Source organism: Cetorhinus maximus, chromosome 14 (assembly GCF_964194155.1).
Source record: "Cetorhinus maximus chromosome 14, sCetMax3.hap1.1, whole genome shotgun sequence".
Classification (NCBI taxonomy): domain Eukaryota; kingdom Metazoa; phylum Chordata; class Chondrichthyes; order Lamniformes; family Cetorhinidae; genus Cetorhinus; species Cetorhinus maximus.
This window is the reverse complement of record NC_135892.1, coordinates 15,270,632-15,289,855: the sequence shown is the minus strand read 5'-3', so window position 1 is coordinate 15,289,855 and position 19,224 is coordinate 15,270,632. Positions and strand designations below refer to the sequence as shown.

Here is a 19,224-nt window from a genome sequence, read left to right as displayed (position 1 = left end):
ACAACTACCCGTTACCTTACATTAATCACAAACTAATCCCACTGCCCCACTCTCCCCAAAGCCCTGTATCAATCCCAAACTAATCCCACTGCCCCACTCTCCCCATAGCCCTGTATTATCCCAAACTTATCCCACTGCCCCACTCTCCCCATAGCCCTGTATCAATCCCAAACTAATCCCACTTCCCCACTCTCCCCATAGCCCTGTATCAATCCCAAATTTATCCCACTGCCCCACTCTCCCCATAGCCCTGAATCAATCCCAAACTAAATCCACTGCCCTGCTCTCTCCCCATAGGCCTGTATCAATCCCAAACTAATTCCACTGCCCTACTCTCCCCATAGGCCTGTATCAATCCCAAACTAATCCCACTGCCCCACTCTCCCCATAGCCCTGTATCAGTCCCAAACTAAATCCACTGCCCTGCTCTCTCCCCATAGGTCTGTATCAATCCCAAACTAATCCCACTGCCCCACACTCTACCCATTGCCCTGTATTATTCCCAAACTAATTCAATTGTTCCCCTCGCCCTCTTATTGGTTGGCAGCTCTCAGGAGGCAGGATTTCCAACCCCAGGGTTCTTAATCCTAGCTAGGGAGGGCCCAATGGCCTGATCAGCAGGCCCTCCCCAAAGGCAATGCACAGAGGATCACATCAGCTCTCCAGCTGGCCTGGCAAGACCCCCATCACCTGGATTAAATTCTGCCCATGGTGTGACCTAAACGTAACACATGAATCATCTTTAACCCCTTGGTGCTATTTCCTGACATTATCCTGTCATTTAATTTTCGATAAGTCACTGTCCGATCTGTTTTTTGGTATTAAAGCAAGGATAGATCACAACCTCTTCACCTAGAATTAGTCTCTACTTCATTTGATACAGGTGGGAATTTAGAATTCTGAATGATTCAACACCTCGGAGCACAATGAGCTGCACTTATCTCCCAGAATGTTTTAAGGAACTGAAGTCATTTCCTAAAAGGGTGTAAATCAGAAAAGTGTAGATGTGCTGGCGGAACTAGAACTGTTGACCACAGATCATTAGGTAATCTCTTAGATTCAATCTCCCTGATGCCTTTCATCAGCTTATTGTAACACCATTAAAAGCCTGTGGTTTGACAGGCAAGAGTATTACAGATTTGCTGGGGAGTTGTGAAGGTGACATTTAGGGTTGTTTCGGTTGAGTTTTTTTTCCCAATACCGTTGCTTGAACTTTAAACATTGGCTCCCTTTAGGTTGGATGTGTTCTTCTGAAAGATTGGCTATAATGGAGAGAGGCTATTCATCCTGGGTGACTTCAATTCACATGTTGGGGCAGACAGTGATTCATAGTCAACCTGCCTTAGGTTGTCATGGGGTGGGCAAAATGAACAAGAGTGGATGTCTTATTGAGCTTTGTGCCCTGAATGAACTCTGCATCATCACACCTTCTTTCAGGGCAGGCATCGTCATGAGGTATCATGGCAACATCCAAGGTCTGGACATTGGCACTACCCAGGCCTGGGCATCACGAGAAGGCATGATCTGCCCAGTGTCCTCCACACCCACACCTACCACAGTGCAGATTGTGACACTGAACACTCTCTTGTCAGCAGCAAAGTGAAGGTGCACTCCCAAAAGTTTCACAGTTCTAAACACAATGGGCCACCAAGCATCAACATCCCTTGCACAAGTAATGATGCCAAATACCAGCACTTCACACTGTCACTAGGACGACTGTTACCCACCATAGGTTTACCAGGAAGCACTGATGCTGGTATCAGTGAAGCTTAGGAACATAGGGCATAGGAGCAGGAGTAGGCCATTCAGCCCTTCGATCCTGTTCCACCATTCAATATGATCATGGCTGATCTGATTGTGATTTCAACTCCACTGTCCTGTCTGCTCCTCATAACCCTTGACTCCCTTGTGTATCAAAAATTTATCTAACTCAGCCTTGAATAAATTCAATGACCCAGCTTCCACTGCTTGGCAGTCACTGAGCTCAATCATCTGTGAAGTTGCAGAAGCATCATTTGGGAAAAGCGGAACCCTTAAAAGAAAACCTTAAAAAAACCCTTAAAACCCTTAAAGGTTAGAATCAGATCAGCCATGATCTTACTGAGTGACAGAGAAGGCTAGAGGGGCCGAGTGGCCTACTCCTGCTCCTAATTTGTATGTTTGTATGTTCACATAACCCGCAACAAGGACTGGTTTGAGACCTACTCAGCTGAGATGGTATCTGTCATTGATGCAAAAATGAAGACTACAAGATGCACAACATAAACCCAACGGTTAAAACACTGCACGACCTGAAAGTAGCTGAGACAGCTGTGTAACAGGCAGGGAGATACTGCATAAACAAACACTGGATCAATATATGTCAAGAAATCCAGACTGCCTGTGACAATGGAAATCTACAAGCTACGTATGAAGAGGTCAAGAGGTCGTTTGATCTTACCATCACCAAAGTTGCCCCACTGAAGTCGGAGACGGTAAAATACTCGCCAACATAAGTAAACACGTGGCCCAATGGGCTGAACACCACTGTTAACTGTGAGATGGATATCTCCCAGTCAGCACTTGATGTTCTCCAACTGCTTCCTGTTATGGTTGAATTGGACAAGAAACCCTCATCACTTGAGCTCAAGAAGGCCATAGACTGGCTTAGTAAATAAAAAGATACCCAGCAAGGATGGAATCTCAGCAAAACTGCTGGAGCATGGAAAGTTCCATCTATTGCCACAGCTTCATGACCTTCTCCTTCTCTGCTGGAATGTAGGCTCTGTTCCACAGGGGATGTGTGACACAAAAATTATCTCACTCAACAAAAACTAAGGCGGCAGAGGGGATTACAACAACTAGGGACATCTCATTCCTTAGCGTCACTGGGAGGCCTTTGCCAGGGTGATACTTAAAAGACTCCATCTACTTGCAGACCGAGTGTACCCCGAAGCAAACCACCTTGGCCCACTCACGAAAGGTGTGTGGAATAACATCAAGCTGACCCTTAGGACCAAGCTGATGGTTTATAAGGCCTGTGTTCCCAGCAACTTGCTGTGTGGCTGTGAAACACAGACCACTTACAGCTAACAAGAAAAGAAGTTCAACAATTTCAATCTTCGCTGTCTGCAATGCATTATGGGTATATCATAGCAAGACAAAATCACAAATGCAGAAGTTCTCTCAAAAGCAAATTTCCCAAACATGTTGGCACTTATCAAACAGAGACAGCTTCTTGGCTCAGGCAGTACCGCAGCTTGTAAGACAGTCACATACACACAAGGACTTTCTGGACGGTGAGGTAGCCAGAACCAGACAACCAGTCAGATGCCCAAAGCTCCGTTTCAAAGATGTTTCCAAGCTTGAAATGAAGGCCGTAGACATTGATTGTCACACCTGTGAGTAACTAACTGACAACAGAGAGAAATGGCAACACCTCCTGTGGGCTGGCGTACACCACCACAATGACCAGCAGCTACAGCAACTTGGCAACAGATGCCAACACCAAAAACAACAGCCCACAATGCCACCTGGTAGCTTCATGTGTGGCACTTGTAGCAGAACCTGTCTCTCAAGGATCGGCCTTTTCAGCCACAGCAGAGGTGCACCATATGAAGACACCCCAATGAAACGGATTGTTTGCTGCACGTCTGCCATCTTCTGTAGATGGAAGGATGTTGGACAATGACTGAAATGTGGCCCTGCTGAAGAGAAGATAAACTCACCCATGTTGCTTGTTACTAAATGTCACACCCGGTAATGTGACAATTGCTATAGACAAAGGTGAGGATTAATGGCACCTCTTGTGTTTATAGATGTCAAGACTGATCCAAATCCTCAAATTATCACTGAAATCAACCTCCAGATAAAATCTAAGCTTTCAGAAACACAATTTGTAGATGACAATCTAGTAACACTTAAAAAGTATTACTCTGTGTAAAACAGTATGAGATGGAGTCCAATAAGACTCATCTTTAGGTACATCAAATAGATGCTCTTTCGCCATTTCATCATCCATGAGTTGGCCATGAATGCCAATTTTCAATAGGAGAGAATCTAACCACTTGACTTTCAACAGCATTACAATCATCAAATCCCTCACCATCAACATCCTGGGTTCACCATTGACCAGAAACTGAACTGGACCAGCCATATAAATACTGTGGCTACAAGAGCAGGTCAGAGGCTTGGAATCCTGCGACGAGTAACTCAGCACCTGACTCCCCAAAGCCTGTCCAACATCTACAAGGCACAAATCAGGAGTGTGATGGAATACTCCCCACTTGCCTGGATGAATGCAGCTCCAACAACACTCAAGAAGTTTGACACCATCCAGGACAAAGCAGTCCACTTGATTGGCACCCCTTCCACACACATTAACTCCCTCCACGACCAACGCACAGTAGCAGCAGTGTGTACCATCTACAAGATGCACTGCAGGAATTCACCAAGGCTCCTTAGAAAGCACCTTCCAAACCTGCAACCGCTACCACCTAGAAGAAAAAGTGCAGCGGGCTCATGGGAACACCACCACCTACAAGTTCCCCTCCAAGTCACTCACCATCCTGACTTGGAAATATATCGCTGCTCCTTCACTGTCGCTGGGTCCAAATCCTGGAACTCCCTTCCTAACAGCACTGTGGGTGTACCTACACCACATGGACTGCAGCGGTTCAAGAAGGCAGCTCACCATCAACTTCACAATTAGGGATGAGCAATAAATGCTGGACTTGTCAGCAATGCTCACACCCTGACAACAAACATGAAAAGCTTTAATTAATTAACTTTGAATTCAAGGAGTAGACGTTACTTTTATGGCTACAATCAACTGCCTTTGCATAGTTAATGCTATGTTAAGTGTTACAACAACTTGCATTTATATAGCACCTTTAATATAGTAAAACATCTCAATCCGATTCACAAGAGTGTTATCAAACAATATTTGATATTGATACACATGAAGATATATTAGGTCGTGACCAAAAGCTTGGTCAGAGGTCAGGTTTAAGGAACGCCTCGAAGGGGGAAATAGAAGTCAAGGGTTAGAGACTTAGGGCAGGAATACCAGAGCTTAGGACCCCAGCACCTGAAGGCACGGCTTGAAATTGAGGTTGTGAATTCACAGCAAATGGGTGTTGCTGGCCAAGCCAGCATTTATTGCCCATCCCTAACTGCCCTTGAGATGTTTCTTTCCTTTAAGCAGCAGTCTGTGAAACGAAAGTGCACAGACTGCGCTGTTAGGTAGCAAGTTCCAGGGTTTTGACCCAGTGACAATAAAGGAATAGTGATATATTTCCGACTCAGGGTGGTGTGTGGCTTTGGAGGGGAACTTGCAGGTGGTGGTGTTCCACAACATTGCTGCCCTTGTTCTTCTCAGCCGTAAGTGGTTTCAGGAGAGTGATGTGCTGGTGAAGTAACCGTGGTGAGTTGCTGTAGTACATACCCAAGAGAATCTGTTCACAGAGGAAAATGTCATTGAGGGACATGCTAAGGGACAAAACCATTGGTCAAAAGCAAAATACAATAAGTCCTCACCATAAGTGGTGGTTGCATTCCTGAAAATCGCCACTTTAAGTGAATTAACCTGATGTGAATCATGGTTTCCCATAGGAATCAATGTTAAAGTTGGAGTTAGGTTCCATTGGACCTCTCTCGCCTAGAAAATAACAATGTACAAGTTGAAATACTGTACCATACGTGTGCAACACTGTGCATTCCTAGCTGAAATAACTTGCAAAATAAAATAAACCATTAAATATAAAATAAATCCTGTAAAAATTCAAATTAGATAATACTCACCAATCTCTTCTTAGATAGTCCCTCAGGTTCGGGGATGACTTGCTTCCACTCTGGCTTGAGGGGTTGAGGAGATGTTTTGGATGCTTTCAGCGATGCGCTGGGGACATCCCTGAAGTGTAGGGGCTTTGAATGATTTAGAGCTTCAATGTTGGGCATGTTGGCTTGGGGGAAGACCTGGCTGTTGCTCCACCTTTCTTACCACTGGATTTGGAGGATCTCTCGAAGACATTACTTGAGCTGTCTGCATGATGCCTTGACCTTAGGCTTTGAGATCCTGGTCCTCTTCTTCTGTAAGCGTAATGACTGAAGTTGGAGTGATTTGGTTTCGAAGTGAAGGTGGTGTGCAGCAACCAGGTCCTGATGGAGTTAATGGGATGAAGGGCCAGGATCGTCAACAACCTTGAAAAATTTATGCAAGGACTGTTGAATGGTTTTCTTTTGCTTCTCCTGGTAGGTCTCTCTGTAGCAGTTAATTAAATCATGATTCCCCTGTTCACTTTGGCACTGTGCTCTCTGTTTGGGTCATCCTCTGTGATGATTTCCATTGCCCCTTCAATGAGCTGGAAAGCTCGTGATAATTGTATTGTTGACCGATGGGGTGGTGTTTTAGTACAGTCTTCTTCTTCAGCTCGTTGATTCTCTAGCTGCATTAAATCTTCATTGGACAATTCCTCTCCATGAGATTCAAGCAATTCCACCACATCAGCCTCATCCACTTCATCAAAGCCAGCCTTCCACACCAAGGTGATGATTTGACGCTGAATCTTAGGGACAGCATTGTTGAGATTCTCCATGGCCACTGATTTTGTCAGTGTTACTATGGCTTGATCCCACTGACGTAGGGGGTAGCCTAAGAACTCCAGCAACATCGACTACTTGTTCTCCAGCCTCAAGGCATTTTAAAACATCCAATTTCACTGGTAGGCTGATGGCTTTCCTTGCTTTCTCTGCAGCAGCAGGTACACTGCCACAACTTACCGGGTGTTTCCCGCTCATGTTTACAAGTGATTTATAAGTCTCGCCCATAGCAAAACTCCAAAATTGAATAAACTCTGGCTTTGGATGCCTCTGTTTTTTCAAATAAAAAATCAATGTTGCCTTGAATACAGTACCACACTACAGTGCCCAATGGCGCTGACCCAACAGGATGTGAAAAGTGACAGCATATATGCAGACAGCGATGGCACACACATGAAACATGATGGTGCATGACAAAACACGATAACATGCGAAACAGGAGAAAACACAATAGCGGAGGTCATCACTTATAACAAGGAAACAGGACCCTAAAACAAACACCACTTTTTAGCGAATCCACTTAAATTGGGGCACATTAAAATGAGGACTTACTGTACTGCAGATGCTGAAAATCTGAAATAAAAACAGAAAATACTGGAAATACTCAGCAGGTTAGGCAGTAACTGTGGAGAGAGAAATGGAGTTAATGTTTCAGGTCAATGCTAACCCTTCCACTACTGGTCAAGTCCTCTTTCAGTGATATAAGTACTTGCTGCCATAGGCAGTATGATGTTTCTGTCATCATGAGTTCACTGTCTACTCCCCCAGTAGTTCAGTGAGTTCCTCCAGTGAGTAGTCAGCCATGCAGACCAGGTTTAATCACTGATTTGTGTTTGAGGAGCTGATCTCAGTCAGGGATGTACTAAGAGTAGTCAGAGATATAGTGAGTCAAAATCTGCCATGGTTTGGGCTGCTGGTCACTGAGCGGCAAGGATCGCAGGTGGTGCTAATTTTCACCTGCCTCTAACACACCTCCTCTAGCTGAATAGCCTCAAGGCCTGGGCTGTGGATAGTGGAAAAATACCACAAGATGATTAACACCAACCTATTAACGGTCATCCAGCATGCAGCAAAGTAATGGCGAAAACTGTCAAGGATAAAAAAAATTCAATGTTTTAAAGTTACGAAACAATTTGCATTAATTTATTACTTCTGTCTGTGTTATCTCTGAATAGGAAGATATTTATAGAATGAAACCTGGTACTTACGCAGGAGTAAAAAGCAACATTAACTTGCTGCCCTCTGCTGCCATTGAGCGACAAGTGAGAGGAGGATTGTGCTGTAATGTGAGACAGTGAACACTGGGAGTCAATGTTCTGTAAAGCAGAGAATCATTTGGAGATCATTCAGCCCACACTGCCTCCTCCTGAGCCCTAACTTTTTCTGTGTTTCTAACTTCATCCATCCAGATACTATAACAGGACGACTTCCTCACAGACTTTAACATTAAGATGGTCATTGACTCACCTCATATAATTATTTAAAATACTTTTTTCGTATGTTGTAGTTCTGGACAAGTAAGCAGTGTGCATTTTAAACATAAAACATTTAGAAGTATATTTTAATAGTAAATACTTCTATGTAACTTCTTTTACATAATATGGAAATAGACACTATATTAAAGTTATGTTTTATATAACCAGTGCTATAAATGAAAGGACATGGAAATGCTTTAGGGATGCCCTCAGAGCGTCCATGAAGAGGTCGAACATACCCGCCAACCCAGGGGGCAACCTGCCTTGTGACCAACCAATATGAAGGCACATCAGGAAGGCACCAAACACATTGAGAGACTTCGTCAGGAACATCCAGAGGCAAAGATGAGGCATTGGAGAGAGTACACAAACCTCCAAACACCTCAGCAACCTGACTCTTCAAGTACCACCTGTGGCTGAGTTGACAGATCACGAATTAACACATGACGTTAACATTGTTTCTCAGAAATAATTTTATAAAATTCTTTCTCAGCATAAAGCACAATTTGGAGTTGCATAACCGTTTTACATATTAAATACAAATATGAATGTTGCAATTTTATTTTAAAAATTGATCAATATTCATATACTGGTGTTTTGATATATTTTAAATAATTTTAGTTAATATATGAACATACAGGAATATGAACATAAACATATGAACATACAGGAATATGAATATAAAAGTTCTATTTTATATAATTTCAATATATGCAAAAATTATAAAGATCCTAAATATGTAGTGACTGAATATATTTTTACAATGCAACATTTTGCTTATAATTCCATGAGAAATTAAAAGTGTTGAGTGCCTTCAGCTGAATTTAGTACAAAAATCCAGCTACCAGGAGTGGGGTTCGAACCCACGCGGACATATGTCCATTGGATCTTAAGTCCAACGCCTTAACCACTCGGCCATCCTGGTAGGAGATAGAAAACCTACGGGAACATGGCCCCATGATGTTACAGGGTGCGAACTAGGCTTCTGGTCTCATTCTGTGTACCCAGCCGGGGGCGGGAACCGAATCTGCTCGTCCCTCGCCGATCCCGCCCGCGACCCCCGGGGCTGCGGGACACCGAGAGCGGCGCCTGACGTCATTCCACTCGAGCCCGCGGAGCGACAAGACGGGCCCCGCCCCCCCCTGCATCAGACCCCGCCTCTACTCATGGCCCCGCCCCTGCACACGGCCCCGCCCCTTCTGAGGTTCCCATCCCCGGCTGCAGGCCCCGCCCACTGTGGCAGTCCCCGCCCCCCCCCCGGCCCAGGCCACGCCCCCCTGGCCCGGGCCTCATTCCCCCCACTCCTCACCACCGAGGGGGCCTGGGAATAGGACAGTGAAACCTCTCAGTAATTACAATTAATGTTACTGATTAATTAGCTCATATGTGACCGATAACAAATAAAAAATTGGACAAACCAAAAACATTCAGGTCAGGCAGCAGTTTTCAAATATTGTTGAAACCAGGCTGAATACCGAGAGGGGGTAAACAAGCTAATAAGAGAAGCAAAGCGAGAGTATGAAAAGAGACTGGCAGCTAACATTAAAAGGGAGTCCCAAAGTCTTCCCTGACCATATAAACAGTAAAAAAGCAGTCATAGGACCAATTAGGGACTGAAAAAAAGTGATTTACTCATGGAGGCGGAAGGCATAGCTGCGATATTAAATATTAAACTTTGCTTCTGTCTTTACCAAGGAAGAAGATGCTGCTGCCCAGGCCAGGGGAAAAAGAGGAGATAATTCAGATACTAGAGAGCTTTAAAACTGAAAAGGAAGACGTGTTGGATAGGTTACCCGTAAAGTGGGTAAGGCACCAAGACTGGATGAGATGCAAGAGAAGTGAGAGTAGAAATTGCGGAGGCACTGGCCATCATTTTTCAGTCTTCCTTGGACTCAGGGGTGATCCCAGAGGACTGGAGAATTCCAAACATTACACCCTTGTTCAAAAAAAAGGTACAAGGATAAGTCCAGCAACTACAGACCAGTCAGTTTAACTTTGGTAGTGGGGAAACTTCAGGAAGCAATAATTCAGGACAAAATTAATCGTCACATAGACAAATGTGGGTTAATTAAAGGAAAGCCAGCATGGATTTCTTAAGGGAGAACCATGTTTGACTAACTTTCTGGAGTTTTTTGAGGAGGCAACAGAGACTGTTGATGAGTGCGATGCTGTTGATGTGATGTACGTGGACTTCCAAAAGGTGTTTGATACAGCACTGCAGTACAGACTTGTGAACAAAGCTATAGCTCATGGAATGAAAGGAACAGTAGCAACATGGATACGGAATTGGCAGGAAACAGAGAGCATTGGTTAATGGATGTTTTTCATGCTGGAGGAAGGCTTGAAGTTCCCCAGGGGTCGGTATTGGGACCCTTGCTTTTCCTTATTTATAGTAATGATCTAGACCTTGGTGTACAGGGCACAATTTCAAAGTTTGTGGGTGATACAGAACTTGGAGACATTGCGAACTGTGAGGAGGATAGTGTAGAACTTCAAAGGGACATATACAAATTGGTGGCTTGGGTAGACAGGTGGCCGATGAAGTTCAATGCAGAGAAGTGTGAGATGACTCATTTTGGTAGGGAGAACATGGAGAGATAATATAAAATAAAGGCCACAACACTAAAGGGGATGGAGGAGCAGAGGGACCTAGGTGTATATGTGCATAAATCATTGAAGGTGGCAGGGCAGGTTGAGAGATCAGTTAATAAAGCATGCAGTATCCTAGGCTTTATTAATAGGGGCATAGAGCACAAGAGCAGGGAAGTTTAGTTGAATTTGTATAAGTCACTAGTTTGGCCTCAGCTGGAGTGTTGCATCCAGTTCTGGGCGCTGCACTTTTGGAAAGTTCTGAAGGCATTAGAGAGAGTGCATGAGAGGTTCACGAGAATGATTCCAAGGATGAGGAACTTCAGTTATTAAGATAGATTGGAGAGATTGAGACTGTTTTCTTTGCAGAAAAGAAGGTTGCGAGGAGATTTGATTGAAGTATTCAAAATCATGAGGAGTCTGGACAAGAGAGAATCCAACCACTGCCCCATGTTGTTCAATGGCATTACCATCACTGAATCCCCCACTATCAACATCCTGGGGTTACCATTGACCAGAAACTGAACTGGACTAGCCATATAAATACTGTGGCTACAAGAGCAGGTCAGAGGCCGGGAATCATGGGATGAGTAACTCACCTCTTGACTCCCCAAAGCCTGTCCACCATCTACAAGGCACAAGTCAGGAGTGTGATGGAATGCTCTCCACTTGCCAGGATAAGTGCAGCTTCCACAACTCTCAAGAAGCTTGACACCGTCCGGGACAAAGTAACTGCTTGATTAGCACCACATCCACAAACGTTCACTCCCTCCACCATCAACACACAGTAGCAGCAATGTGTACCATCTACATGATGTACTGCAGGAATTGACCAAGGCTCCTTCGACAGCACCTTCCAAACCCACAACCACTACCATCCAGAAGGACAAGGGCAGCAGATAGATGGGAACACCACCACCTGGAAGTTCCCCTCCAAGCCATTCACCATCCTGACTTGGAAATATATCGCCATTCCTTCACTGTCACTGGGTCAAAATCCTGGAACTCCCTTCCTAACAGCACTGTGGGTATACCTACTCCACATGGACTGCAGTGGTTCAAGAAGGCAGCTCACCACCACCTTCTCAAGGGCAACTAGGGATGGGCAATAAATGCTGGCCCAGCCAGCGAAGCCCACATCCCGTGAATGAATAAAAAAAGATAGGGAGAAACTGTTTCCACTCGTGAAAGGATTGAGAATGAGATGAGAGTGCACAGATTTAAAGTAATTGGTAAAAGAAGCAAATGTGATATGAGGAGAAACTATTTTTACGCAATGAGTAGTTAGGGTCTGGAATGCTCTGCCTGAGAATGTGGTGGAGGCAGGTTCAATTGATGCATTCAAAAAGAGAATCAGACTGTTATCTGAAAAGGAAGAATGTGTAGGGTTAGGGGGAGAAGGCGGGGCATTGGTACTACTTGCTCATTATTAGAGCTGGTGCAGACACAATAGGCCTCTTTCTGCACCGTACCAATTCTGTGATTCTGCATAACTAGTAACTAACTTAGTCGCTTCTTCTCTTCCTGATGTAACTAATTAAATCTCACAATGATTCCACCTGGATGTTTATTTGTATAAATGGTAGCTGCAGTTGGGTAATTGAAAATGTTAAAGAGCTTGAAGATTACTTGAAGAGGACTGAGTAGTCAGTAGAATTTGTTTCTTCCTGTGATGTAGATTAAAATAAAATATTTTTATTCATTCTTGGGCTATGATCGTCACTGGATAGACCAGCATCTATTGCCCATCCCTAGTTGCCCTTGAGAAGGTGGTGGCGAGCTGCCTTCTTGAACCACCACAGTCCATGTGGTGTAGGTACGTCCACAGTGCTGTTAGGGAGGGAGTCCCAGGATTTTGACCCAGTGACAGTGAAGGAACGGCGATATATTTCCAAGTCAGGATGGTGGGTGGCTTTTAAGGGAACTTGCAGTGGTGGTGTTCCCATGTATCTGCTGTCCTTGTCCTTCTAGATGGTAGAGGGTCAGGAAGGTGCTATTGACAGAATCTTGGTAAGTTCCTGCAGTGCATCTTTTATGGAACTCACCTGCTACTATACACCCATGGTGGAAGAAGTGGGTACCATTTGAATCACAGTCAGCTTCTACAGATTCTAACAATTTACAGAAAATGATTGAAAGCAAAATCTGTAGACAAATTTTAGAAATCTACTCTGGGTCTGTAAATTGAGAAATTGTGCATATGTGTATGTGGTACTTACGGACAGATTTGGTACATTGACGTAGTTGTTACATTTGGCACATATTAAGAACAGCCTTTGGCTTGGGGTCAGAATTACTTAATGACTTTGGACATTTATCACCTTTCATAACATCTATGCATTTTCATTTCCGGAACATTCCATTTCCTCAAAGTCGTTTGCAGCAAATAAATTCAAAGTGCTAAGAAAAGTTTTATTTCCTTATAATCTAGACTTGCACACAAGAATACCCACGGGGATAAGATACCAGAGGGATGTAGCCTGGAGAACTTTACGCCAGCAAGAGTCAGCACCTTCAGGGCTGGAGGATAGAATACGGAAAACATAATTCTTTTCTCTAGAAAAGAGAAGACTGAGTGGTGACCTGATTGAGGTCTGTAGGAATATGAAAGGTTTTGATAGGGGACACATAGAGATAGTGTTTACAATTGAACTAGGGGCCACAAATATAATATAGTCACTAATAAATCCAAGAGGGTAGTCAGGGGAAACTTCTTTCTCCAGATACTGATCAGAATGTGGAACTACCACAGGGACTAGTTGAGCTGAATTGTATAGATGTGTTCAAAAGGAAACTAGATAAACACATGACGGAGAAAGGAATAAAAGAATATGCTGATAATGTTAGATGAAGAAGGGTGAGAGGAGACTCGTGGAGCATAAACACCAGTATGGACCTGTTGGGTCAAATTGCCCGTTTTTGTGCTGTAAATATTTTGTAATAACATGCCTTTCATCTGAACAAAATCTATTGCAAACTTTGACTTTTAGTTGAAAAGTATCTTGCACAGTAATCACCAAAAGTATTTGTATGCCTGCAAAATAAAACAAGCTTGCACAGAGTCACATCACCACCCACAGCTCTGACAGAAACTATACCAGCTGCATGGACGAGTGAAAACCAACACACTTCCTGCTCCTTTTTCACAGTTTGCTTCTCACTGATATCGAATGCACAGATCTGACACATGAAGTCGATAAAATGCCAGCACAATTTTGCAGAGTTGCTTTCATAGCTTGAGGACGAGAACGCTGGCTGCCTGTCAGCTGATTGGTTATAACCCCCTGGCCTCCCCACACTGGATAATGTTTCCCCTGGTGTATTTCAAAACTCCATTCGTGATATGTGAGCAGTTTTATGGTTCCCTCTTGATTGTGCGCGGTATGGGAGACACATTCACACCAGTGAAACTTTGACATGGAGTGGGATGTGCAGTTTCCTTTCACCTTGTTGCTTCAGTGGAGCAGTTACTGACTTACCTTGCACTAGTCAAGGCGAGAGGAGGTGCCTTACAATTAACCTCAGCGTCACTGGGTTACTGTGCAAAATCAATCAAGAGCTCCTGTTCTCTGACACTATCCAATGCGTTATGCTAGGGAACGAAGCTGGCCTGGAATGTCCAACATGGTAGAACAGTTTGACACCACTCATCATCTGGTTTCACATGTGAAGAAAATTTGTTTCAGAGACAAAAATGGATGCCAAGTCAAAGGTGGAAATATTAGGAAGAGTAACAAAGAGCTTGGTGAATGTTTAGAAGCGGCTTAAACAATGAGGGGCAGAGAGGCAGGGACAAGGGATCTAAGTGACTGAAGGAACATCATCAATCTGCTGTGCTGGATTGCTTGACTCTATAGCAGTGAACAGTAGGATGTGATAAGGATAGCAGAATCCTGAGTTAACCAGGTCAAGAGTGATCTTGATGAATATCAATGACTAAAGTGGTGACAGAGGATAAGATCTCAATTCATGTGTTAGTATGAGGAAGGCTTTACCCAATATCAATTATTTCCTTTCTCCTTTATTTAATTATTTTGATATGAAGGACAAACAAGTATGATGATTATAACTCAAGGTGTACTGAATTCTTCATGCTGTCTTCTCCATTGCATTTTGACCCTCCAGTGAAACTCTGCAGACAGTAAAAAGCACTTGAATTGTTAGGTTAAGGGACAAATTATTGGCATGTATTTTGGTACGCTTGATATTGTTGTAAAACTGGAAGAGGTTTGAGTTGGGTGCACTGACCTCCACACTTAAACCAAGTGAGGCTCCACTACACGGATCTCACTACAGCACTCACACTTTACCCCAGTGTTTTCTTGGAGTCGAAATAGAATGAATACTTTTATATCTCGCTGAAAAGATAAGTTCAAATAACACAGTCTGGAATGAAGGCTGCTAAGATTGGACCTCAGCAAATTATGTAAAATATTTAATGATTAGACATAAGGTAAATCCACAGGAATTACATCATAACTGGATCTGAGGACATAAACTGAATTAAATTCAAAACTGGAATCAGGGAAAATTTAGAAGCAGTGAAAAGGATTAATGGCAGAGAAAACAGAAAGACTTACATTTATAAAGCACCTCATCAAGCCTCACAAGCCCCAAATCCAGACTGACAGTACTAAAGGAGCACTGCACTGTCAGAAGGAGCTTTTATAAATGAGGTGTTAATCCAAAGCCCCACCCACCCTCTTGGGTGGACATAAAAGATCCTATGACGCTATTTCGAAGAAATCATAGAACAGAAAATTTACAACACAAAAGGAGTCTGTGCCGCTTGACAAATACTTTTTAAACCTTTTAAACATCCTTTCACAGTGAGCTCTAGGTTTCTGCCCCTACCACTCTCTGTATAAAAAAAAATTCCTCAACTCCCCTCTGATCTTTCTACAAATTTCTTTAATTCTGCTAAAATAGGTCATCCTTTTTTTTTTCTATTCATTCATGGGATGTGGACATCATTGGTAGGGCCAGCATTTATTGCCCTTGACTCAGAGGGCATTTGAGAGTCAACTATATTGTTGTGGGTCAGGAGTCACATATAGGCCAGACCAGGTAAGGACAGCAGATTTCCTTCCCTAAATAACATTAGTTTTTATGACAGTCAGCAATGGTTTCATGGTCATCATCAGACTTTTAATTCAAGGTTTTTAATTCCAAATTCCACATCTGCCATGGTGGGATTTGAACCCAGGTCCCCTGGTTTACTAGATTACCAGTCCAGTCACTGTGCTGCCACCTCCCCATCTCAGCTTCTCAAAATTTTATACACTGCAATTAAGTCAGCCCTCAGCCTCCTCTGTCCCAAGGAAAACAACCCCAGTCTATTCAATCTTTCCTAATGGCATTTCCTGTCCTGGCAACATCCTCATAAATTTCCTCTGCATCCTCTCCAGTGCAATCATATCTTTCCTGTAATACAGTGACCAAAACTGTACGCAATACTCAAGCTGGTGGCATAACTAGTGTTGCAAATGGTTCTAGCATGACCTCCTGGCTCTTGTATTCTATCCCTGGGCTAATAAAGGAAAGCATGTCATAGATTTTCTGAACCACATTATTGACCTGCATCCCTGAAGGACCTGTGGATGTACACTCCAAGGTCCCTTTGTTCCTCCACATTGCCCAGTATCCTCTGTTTATCGTGCATTCCCTTGCCTTATTGCACCTTCCAAAATACATTAGCTCACATTTCTCCAGATTGAATTCCATTTTCCACTTTACTGCCCAATTGACTAGAGCATCTCCATCTTCCTACAACCCAAAAGGTCAGGAGAGTTATCCCCAATATCCTGGCCAATATTTATCCCAACAACATCGCTGAAACAAATGATCTAAATTGTTAATCTCATTGTTGTTTGTGGGAGCTTGCTGTGAACACATTGGCTGCTGTGTTTACTACATTATAATAGTGATTTTTTTTTTATCCATTCACAGGATGTGGGCTTCGCTGGCTAGGCCAGCATTTATTGCCCATCCCTAATTGCCCTTGAGAAGGTGGTGGTAAACTGCCGTCTTGAACCGCTGCAGTCCATGTGGAAAGTATTTCATTGGATATAAAGTGCTTTGGGATGCCTGAAGTCACAAAATGTCCTATATAAATGCAGTTCTTTCCTTTCTCATAACCATCTCAACATGCTTCATATTCATTACCTTTTGAAATGCAGTCAGTGTTATTATGAAGGAAACGTGGCAGCCAAATTCCACGCAACAAGATCCAAAAACAGCAAATGGAATGAATAGGTGTGCTTTTGGGTACTAGTGGGGAAGAATTTTGGAGAAGAATATTGGGTAAGACACCAGGAAAGCTTTCCTGCTGTTCTTTGAAAAGTGTCCTGGGATCTTGACGGATCTTACAGTGAGTTTTGAGTCAAAAAGGCATCAAAAATAATTTAATGTAAAACAAAGCCTGATTGAGAAATGAAAAATAACAGACAAAGATGCAATGGTCAAAATGTGCAAAGTTTGCGTGCTAAGAAACGACAGTGTAATGAAGTTAACTGAGAGAGGAAAGGAAAAACGGTGATGTGGAGCGGGATAGACCTGTCACCAATCTCTGGCTTAGAGGAAAGAGAGAAACACACTCGAAATTGTCTTCACTTTGAATACAAGTATTTTGTTAATAAATGTAACCCACTGAAACAATAAATTTATCCTGATAAGGATGAATGACCATACTGTAAAGTATCAGGAGTGTTTCCTGAACTATCCCTCTGGGAGTGGAATAATTCATCTCTTTCTCATTGGGAGAGGCTCTGTTTCGGGAACACAGATTTGTAAAATCGATTCCAGTACTTAAGGTATTCAGTGTTAGGTTTAAAGCTTATTAATAAACACCCACTGAGCTCCCACCTGCAAATCCCAAATGATACTGAAAAGGGAAGACAAATAAAATTTCTGTTTCATATTTGGCCGAAGCCCCTACATCTTCATATCAACTTTTTTAAGCAATCATTTATCTAAAACAACAATGTTGACGGAGAATTTCCTCAGGTCTCCCACTCAGTCATTTTAATGTTGGTAGACATCCCATTCCACCCAAACTCCGCCGTAGTTACTCCCATGGATCAGGCAACCCGAGGAAACTCTCGGTGACTATTGTACCCAGCGGTGACTGAGAACACAGGTTTAAATTTCCCTTTCAGTTGCAATCAGAAAATATGCACATCACCAGTCACCATCACTCCCACTGCAACATGAATATATAGTGATACTGATATCCTTTAAAAGGTGTCTTTTACCTTTTAAACAATTCGGTGGGTTTTATTTTAGGTAAAAAAGATAACATAGGGTGGAATTAAAACATCAAAGATCAGTCTTGTATACAAAGTTTTACAAATAAACACACAGTACAAAATCTTTAATTATTTACCAAACAGTGAGAAAGACAAATTCAGTTCTCCTGATCCAGAGACTGGTGATAATCAATTTGATTTCCTGCTGCTTTGAAGCCTTTTTCAGGAACTCAAGGTTTTGTTGCATGTGGTGAAATGCGTTTTTCAGGTAGTAAAAATGTGAAATAATTCTTCAAATAATTAAAGTTTCTGCTTTCAGATCTTGTTTCTACTTTTCCCACATCATGGTAAACAATTTCAAACACACCTTATCAATTACAGTTTATTTTGTTTTATAAAACTGCTTTTGACTGGTGATCAACTGAACATCTAATTTTTCTTTTGGTCCTGGATTGGAATAGTTTTAAATATCAAATTAGGATTTGAAACAAGAATTCCGTTGGCAATGAATGTTTCAAAGAAGACCAAAGTTATACAGCTGTCTGGTAAGTTGTGACACAGTTGGAGTAAGATTCTGACTGGAGGCAGAAGCACATCCCTTCCTACACCTGATTTGTTTTAAAATGCATCCTGCATGAATCTAATAAAATACTGAAACACACAGGAATAGCAGGAGGCCATTTGGGCCCTCAACCTTGTTCTACTATTCAATGAGGTCATGGCTGACTGCTATAGGTTGTCAGAGACTTGGACGACCTACAGCAGGCACCTCAAAGCACTGGAAAAGTACCACCAATGGTGCCTTCGCAAGATACCCCAAATCCAGTGGCAAGAAAAGCCAGTCCAACAGCAGCGTTCTCTCCCAAGCCAACATGCCCCCAGCATCGATGTGCTAATCACTCAAAACCAGCTCTGTTGGGTAGGACATGTTGTTTGAATGCTTGACACAGATCCCCCACAGCAGGAGATTCCCAGGAGAACCATGGAAACATTTTAGGGTCCTCAAAGCATTCCTGAAGAGGTCAAACATCCCCACTGACTCATGGGAGTCGCTGACCTGTGACCGACCAAAATGGAGAAGGTTCATTTGAGAAGAAACCAAACACATTGACTTTGTTGGAATATGCAATGGCAAAGTCGAGACCTCGGAGGGAGTGAACAAACCTCTAAACAGCCAATCTACCCAACCCTGCAAGCACTGTCTTACCCACACGTGGCAGAGTCTGTAGATCATGCATTGGTCTGTCAGCCTTTTCAGAACCCATTGAACCAGAGTGGAAGCAAGTCATCCTTAATCCCAAGAGACTGCCGAAGAAGCAAAAGGAGGAGGACTC

General features: G+C 43.0%; 1 non-coding gene across 1 annotated transcript; it reads right to left on the bottom strand.

The window, feature by feature from the left end:
* Window positions 1-8,896: 8,896 nt before the first annotated feature.
* On the bottom strand, window positions 8,897-8,979 carry trnal-uaa (transfer RNA leucine (anticodon UAA)). The gene has a single exon. It is a non-coding gene; the product is annotated as a tRNA-Leu (tRNA).
* Between the last annotated feature and the right edge of the window lie 10,245 nt (window positions 8,980-19,224).